Below are 7,933 nucleotides of genomic sequence, written 5' to 3'. Positions count from 1 at the left end.
TCACATCTTTTTTTGTATCATGTACACACTTTTATAAATTAAAGGATATGCAATAGATTATGCTTTTGGTGTATAAGAGCAACAAATATTTTCAATGTTGTAATATTTTAAAGCATGGAAACATGCACATAAAGAGAACAAATGAAGCAACAAGTCATGGAGTATACTCTTATCAGTCAAACTCATGGTATCGATGACTATTGATAAAGATTACCTTAGCTTATCCAAAGTCATTGACTTGTTGACAAAAACCTTGAGTTCAAAGAGCAAACATACTATTACATCAGAATGATCCTATTATTTGCTGCAATGTAATTAGTATATTCCACGGCCAAGTTTATACACTTGAGTCGCACAAAATAAAATTACATGCTACATATATGGGCTCTGGCACTTCATCTATTCGAAGAGATAGCATAAATGGATAAAGAGAACACATAAAGCCAGAAGTCATGGAGCATACTTTTATAATTCAAATTCGTAGGAAGATGAAAACAAGAGAACATACCATGAGGGCCTTTGAATCATTAAAATTATTGTATTGCACAAGAGTCACCTTATAAACCTCACATTCTTCTTGTTCCTTAGAGACGTCCTCTATGTAGATTCCAAAATAAATTGACATGTAGGGATAAAAGAGAACGAGGGAGATCGATGATGATCATCAAAAGAAAAGCTGCCTCCACTACAATAAAACGGCCCAAATTGTCCATTAGCATATAAATATGATGTGTATCTACCTCAAAGCACATACAACATACAAATAATATGGGAGAGAAAAGCATCTAAAAATAAAGCAAAAATGAGTGACATAAGGCTTGTTACCGAAATGATCTAAAAATCTAAGGGGCTCCATGCGGCTTCTAAGATATTTGGCCAGTGGCTCGTGCTTTTTTATTCATAATTTACATGTGGAACCTTCTTAAGTAACTCAACTCAAAAGGAGATCATTTTCTGTATGATACAAGAAGAGGTTCACATATAAGAAGAAAAGAAAACAAACCTAGAACATAACACAATTGCTAAATCTATCATAACTGGAAGTGAGACACCATTGGAGGACAATTAATAGTGCACTACGTATTGAAGCTTGTTTGGCAAAACTCAACCGTTCAAGAGTAGCAATATCAGCAGCATCTCCACAATAAAATCCTAAAATAATAGATCGAATAAACAAAATAAGCACTTTAATTGTCAGATATTGAAATTAAATAACTTCTAGAGATAGATCAACATAAATATTGACAGGAATTAAGCCAGTAAAAGTGACTTACCAGGACTGAACCTCGAGTGATAAGCTTTTGGGGAGTGACAATAAATTCTCCAATAGCTCACCCTACCAATGAACTATTGAATGGGTTTAACATAAGAACCCAGCAACACACAATTGTGTGGGACAAATGATAAAAATGATATGATAGAATACGAATAGTCACCTGCACCATGGAACACCAACACTAAGAAGCACTTCCCGCGACATCACCATGGTCTTCTCACCAAGTGTACAAATATAACTGAAATAAAATTATCTCATGAACTTCATTAGAAGAGTTAAAACAAAAATGGAAGACAAAAACGGAATCTGATTTTATATTCAATTGTTAGTTAACAATGATTCCCGACCTCATATACCTGGATAAACTGCATTCATGGGTCAGTAAAGTTAAAAAGTTATGATACTTCTCTATATCCAGCATGAAAGATTCCTTTAACTCTTATATTCAAGCACAACTTGTACATTTCCTTCTAAGTTTTACAGTTGGGGCTTGGGGAGAACCCATGTAAGAAGCATCACCGCTGTATACTGATCTTGAACCTGCTGAGATGGCAATCTAAAAGAAATAATTCATAAAATTAAAGAGAACTATAATAATATAAAATTTAAATGTCGTTACAATAATTATTTTCAGTTATATTGATAAAATAATATTAAGGCAAAAATCTATCTCCTACTATCCAAAAATAATAGTCCCACAAGAAAAGGCATCTCTAAATAAATCATTTTTACACAGAAAAAATTTCATATAGCCACCAAGAAATAAATGTGATAATTTTTTCAATAAATCGAAAAAGAAAGAAAGGATTGTTGTAATGTCTTTAAAGTTATAGCTCCCCAGACAAAACGAAATATTATGTACACATAATCTTAAAACACAAATGCAGCAATACGTTATACAAATGCTAACTTATCATAACGAGGGTAAGAGGCCAATCACATCACCACACTTTGTTTTGCCAGGTAGAGAGCAGGACAATCAAGCTTCCACAAAATCTATAGGTTTCTAAATGTTATCATCCCCGATGCTAGCACAATACCCTTTATCTCCTTATATCTACCTAAGTAGGGACGGATTTCGCTTTTCTTTCTTTTCTTTGGGCCAATAATGATTTTTTTTCTTTTTTCTTCCCCTTGTATTTTGTCACGGCTCTTTTCTCCTTTTTTTTCCTTCATTTTTGCCCGTGACTTGTGTTCTTTAGGCCGTCTTTCGGTCTTTTGACGCGAATGACAACACTTGTGGTGAAGGCACCCGGTTACTCAACCAAAAAACGTCGTATTCTGGCCTTTTGACGCGAATGACAACACTTGTGGTGAAGGCACCCGGTTACTCAACCAAAACACATTTTACCTAAAGTGCTTTGCATACTCATAGCTCCGGCCACCGTTTTACGTGAATAACAACATTTGTGATGAAGTTACCCAGTTACTAAGTGACCTAAACCAGCGGAGTAGATGTAATTTCATTTTTTTTTGCTATTCTTTCTTTTTTTTCCCAAGGGGAAGGGCCTTTGAATTTTTTTTCAAAATGATGCATGTCCCATGTTAGGGATATAAGGATCAATCGGGTAGGGTTTTAGCAAACAAATATGATGTCACAAGAATCCTAAGAGTTAGTAGAAGCGAAGACATTCCAACTCTCTTTCAAAGCAATTCAAAATGCATGAAATTATGCCTCAACTACTCCACATTTAATCAAAGCAACAGTCACATAACGCTAGTGCACATTCATGTCTCAATCTTATGACTTCCTAAAATCACATTTATTTGTCAAATTACTAAGGGTAACTAGAAACATAATATAAATGAAAGTAGTTTGATAATAACTAGCAAAAGAAAACAAAAAAAAAAAAAAAAGAGAGTAGTTTGATAATAACTAACATCCGAACCCGAAAGATCCACAGAGAGTAGAGATGAACCTGTGAAGAGACGAAGTCAATCCAATTGTCATTAAATCCTGGGTATTCTCCCAAATTAAGATCCTGCAACAAACAGAAAAATGAGCTCATGAGACCAGCTGTTGTCTATCCTTTAGGCAGCCAAAGCAATTTGTGACCTATTTCTTCACTTAGCAAGGCTTGCAAACCTGAAGAGCACAATCCCGAAAAGCTTCAAGTACAGAATCAGTTAGACATTGGGAACACACTAAATCGTCAAAAAATCTATTGACTTATATCCCTTGGCAGCATGGAGAAGGTGCTATATTTGTTTATGTCCTTCAACAAAAGAAAATTGCTTGTCAATACACTTAAAACAGTTTGGCTCTCCCTCTTATACAGTGAACTATAAATAGAGTAACCACGCCAAACATACTTGCCGAATTTTATATATACACATATCCATAAGAGATGGGCAACTTCATTTCCCTTGACCAGCGTCCATAGATGATCTAGAAAATGAGGTTCCAAGCCATTTTGAGCTCCCACTTTTAGTATATCTACCTGAAACCCCTCGGTTCAGGTTATCCTCGTTTACTGGCTGGTCTCGCTTCCTGGAATAAGCTCCCCCCATTTTTTACTGTATTCTATTCTATTTACATTAAGAAAACTGCAGCAAAGCCCAGCAATTGTCAACTTATCACCAATGCTGGGGGTACAAATTCAGCATCACCCTGCAAAACATAAAGAAATCAGATGATTCATCATGATTCTAGATGGATTACGAGTAGGCATACAAGTCTAAGTCAAACTTTCCTCATCCTCTTTCAAGAAAGCGCCTAATTTTTCCATTAAATTATACATATGAAAACATATAGATGAGTTATTACATCCAGGACTTCCAATTACAGCATGCCCATGGTACACTGGACAAGAGAAGAGACAAGTACATGACAAATATAGCATAAAAGCATATTTAGTAAATACGGAAGAACATAAATTAGCAGCTTCTATGAAAGAAAAGTATAATCCTCGTCCCCGTAACACAAGATTAATATAATATCAACTTTGTAGCTATGGTTAACCACGTTGAAATATTTATCCTAAGTCATATTAGTTGCTAGAGCATGAAACTTTCCCTGAGTTCCGGAAAAAAGCTTCAACATAATTGACAAAAGGGAGCGCTATTCACAGGTTAACCATGGTAATGTCAAACCAATCCCAGCATTATGTAAAACCCAGTATATCGATGCTAACTATTAGAACTTGAAAGCAGTGGAGGAAATATCTTGTTAATTAATGAGGACTAAAAAGCACTGACTATAAAGAATGCTCTTCACACTTCAACAATGGAGATAACATGGCATAGCTTATGATTATTTATTTATTTTAAATGAATCATCGTATAAGACAATCAAGATTAAACATTACATGCAAAAACTAATTCAAGTATGAACCAAGAACGACAGCAGAAATGGAGACTTGAATGTAAAAAAAAATGCTTATTGCCTTCGCCTTTAATCATGTTAGATTACTACACTATCTTTTACAGGAATGGGAATAGCATTTAATCACGCTAACGTAATAATAGTGGCAAACTACTTCACATGTAATAATACATAATCAACTAATGTGCACCAAATACGTCAAGAATATGTGCTTAAGTAGAAACCACAATCAAACTATATTATTTAAGAAAGCATTTTAAATTCGATACCTGCATGCTTGTGGACTGGGAGTTATTGGCCATTTCAGGCAAATGACCAATCTCTGAAACAACCATGAAAAACACAAAATATTAGTAAATTAGTTTTAGAAAACTCTATATTTTATAAATTAAGAATGTGCAAATTGTCATAAGAGCTCAGTTTCATAGCAAAGAAACAAGAAGTGAGAGGGAATACATTAAAAGTGGCAGATAAAGCAATGATAAGGCTAAGACAAGTTATGTCCTCGGTTAGGACTTCATGAAAACATTAACAACTGTCAATTCAATACGCGACTGTTAATTTAATTGTACAGGTGACCATAACATATTTTCCTTGTGAGTCATGACCACTACCAAAAGAACATACAAAACAATATCCACATATGTTCCAATATTAAAGTTTTGAACTATGCTGACAACAAGATGGAGTTAGTCATACCTAACAACCAATAAAGGGATCAAAAGAAACAGATCCGTGATAATGATAAAATACCTAGTTAGAATGCATGCCTATTATTTTTCATTCAAGCCTTTTCTGTTTCCTTGATTTGCCATAGAAATTTCATAACTAATGCATAATCAGGCTTTATTTGTAGATATATGCGGATGGCTGTAACTTAAAAAACCAGAAAGGTAAACCTCCTCTGCAAGGTCCCAGTTTAAAATGGATGAAACCCAAAGAGAAAGAAGAATAGCCAAATTTTATCTAAGAAACGCATGATCTTCTTGGGGTGCATTTTTTTCGTTAAAACAAAAATCTGCATTCTCACTCCAATTCTTACATCCTAAAGTTCAATAAAACCCTGCCTTGGCAGGCCAACCAAAATCTTGAAAGAAATCAACCAAGAAACGAACAACCCACCATCTTTAAGGAAAACCCTAAAGAAACTAAAAACTGGAGGGGGGAAAAACGTGTTGTTCTCTAGACATCTTTTACCCAAGAAAAACAAGAGAACACTTCTAAAACTTGATTCCAGAAAAAACCAACCAAGAATTCAATCAAGAAGCCAAGAATTGAACTACTCTTCAACCCAATGATAAAACCAAAAGCGCAGTTTTCATACATTCAAAAGTGAAAAACTAACAAGTTTTCATCACCCAATATTTCAAGAAAAGTGGAAGGCTGAGAGCGTCAAAATGAATTACATTGGAACAGAAGACAAGAGGTCCCCATCACCCTCCGGAGTCATAAACCCAGATCATGAAACCACTTAACGGCCCCCTTGTTCACATCACCCTCCGCTGCCGCTGGTACTCAACCCTAACCCTTCCCTCCCTTTCTGCTAATCTTTCCCCCTTATTCTTTCCTCTGTTTTTTTGGGTGAGAATCGAAACATGAATAGAGGAAATGGAAAATGAAGGGGTGAGGCTTAAAACGTGGGATTGTGGATGGACGGTGGTTTTGGGTAAAATGGCCGGAAAGAGGATGGTGATTTTTAGGGTTCTTACCCGTGGATTTTTTCTTTTTTGGGATATCTTTAGTACAATTTCTTCCCAAAACTATGACATCAAGATTCTAAGAAATCATCCATAAAAGGAAGAAGAAGAAGAAAAGGAATTCGCATTCGTCATCTTCATACCGAAGTGAAGAGAGACAGACTTTGAGAAATATGAGAGAGAAATGTTTTGTGTTTCTTGGGTATGAAGATGATGATGACGACATGTACCACTTGTGATTCCCAAAGTTGCCATTAGCCCCCACCCCCACCCTTTCTTATTTAGTAATTTCTTTTTGTAAAATACACAAACTCTTTAGATTAATTTCTAATGTAAATCAACTTCAATCACTTAAAAAACTAATTATTATTTAAAAAATATATTAATTAGATAAATGAAAAATATAAAAAAATATAATGAGAAAATTCTGAAGAAAAGAGAGAGACAGAATAAAAATTGATGTAGAAGTTGACAAGAGAGAGAGAGGATAGAAATAAATCTATGAACAGTTTTTTTTTTTTGTTCTAAATGTTTGAAAGTGACCAAATTAATCTGGACTGATTTTTGGAACAGTTGGTTGTACGTTCTTATAAATGCGTTACAAATATTTGGGAACAGGTCATGCCTGACCGTTCTAATTTAAGACTGGCACCGTAACACATTGTTAGAAGCTGCTCTTAATATTAAACTTTTCTAAAAAAAATATTTTTTTAATTGCAATGAACTGGACTAAATTTAGAAGGCTTATATTATTTACATCGGTTTACTTTTGGAAAGGTCTTTGTAATACTCATGTCTGAATTTTGGAACTGTATTTATTTTTATTTGTGATAAATATAGAAATAGCCTTTGTAATGGTTTGTTTGTCAATGTTTGCAATACTATTAGGCACGGTTATATTTTTGTTTGGAACAGTCTTCTGTAACTGTTTTATGAACGGTCAGTCATGTAAAATTATTTTAGTAATGGTATTAGGAATGATCATTCTTATTTTGGAGCACGTACTTAAAACTATATTACCAATGGTATTAGGAACGATCAACCACTTTTATAAACACGTATTTGAGATGATTTTAGCAATGATATTTGGAACGGTCAATGTAATTTAGAAATACGTGATTAGAACTATTTTAGTAATGGTATTAGGAACAGTCATTTAATTAGCTTTGTAATATTTTCTTTATAATTACCAAAATGTTCCTAATTTTTGGTTTTATAATTTATTATTTTTATGTAGTATATTTTAATAAATTATTTAATTCATATATTTAATAAATTTAAATAAATAAATAAATTATTTAATTCATATATTTAATAATTAAGGAAAAATATTATATTAATATAAAATATTATCTAATTAAAAAATAAAAAAAATAAAACCTAATTTAAACCCTCCTCATCAACAACGTCTATGTCGTCGTGGTTCGAGGCCGGGGGGTCTATCGAGGAGGTGGCCCGCATCTCCCTTATCATGGTCATCATCGTTTTCAAGGCGGCGGATGCGGTCCTCGACAGTCAATGTAACACTGGACTAGTAAATATCGATACAATGTTGAAAGATAATTTTTTATTTGACAGTGGTAGATGGCACCAATGGAGGTTATTTTTGATAGAATATTAGAATTATGTTGCATT

The 7,933-nt window shown here is 33.9% G+C and overlaps 1 long non-coding RNA gene across 2 annotated transcripts; it reads right to left on the bottom strand.

Annotated features, from left to right (window-relative positions):
• Positions 1 to 1,442: 1,442 nt before the first annotated feature.
• LOC105179685 (uncharacterized) lies at positions 1,443 to 6,527 on the bottom strand. Of its 2 annotated transcripts, none has more exons than XR_016067270.1 (6): positions 6,008 to 6,527; positions 4,871 to 4,923; positions 3,590 to 3,887; positions 3,363 to 3,492; positions 3,196 to 3,258; positions 1,443 to 1,832 (listed from the first exon to the last, which is right to left on the bottom strand). It is a non-coding gene; the product is annotated as an uncharacterized LOC105179685 (long non-coding RNA). The 2 variants fall into 2 exon arrangements; XR_002286362.2 differs by having other exon boundaries at positions 1,443 to 1,816.
• Between the last annotated feature and the right edge of the window lie 1,406 nt (positions 6,528 to 7,933).

Source organism: Sesamum indicum, linkage group LG9, assembly GCF_026168435.1.
Source record: "Sesamum indicum cultivar Baizhima isolate 11 linkage group LG9, ASM2616843v1, whole genome shotgun sequence".
Taxonomy (NCBI): domain Eukaryota; kingdom Viridiplantae; phylum Streptophyta; class Magnoliopsida; order Lamiales; family Pedaliaceae; genus Sesamum; species Sesamum indicum.
Note: the sequence above shows the minus strand (reverse complement) of the source record. Positions and strands in the feature narration are given on the sequence as shown.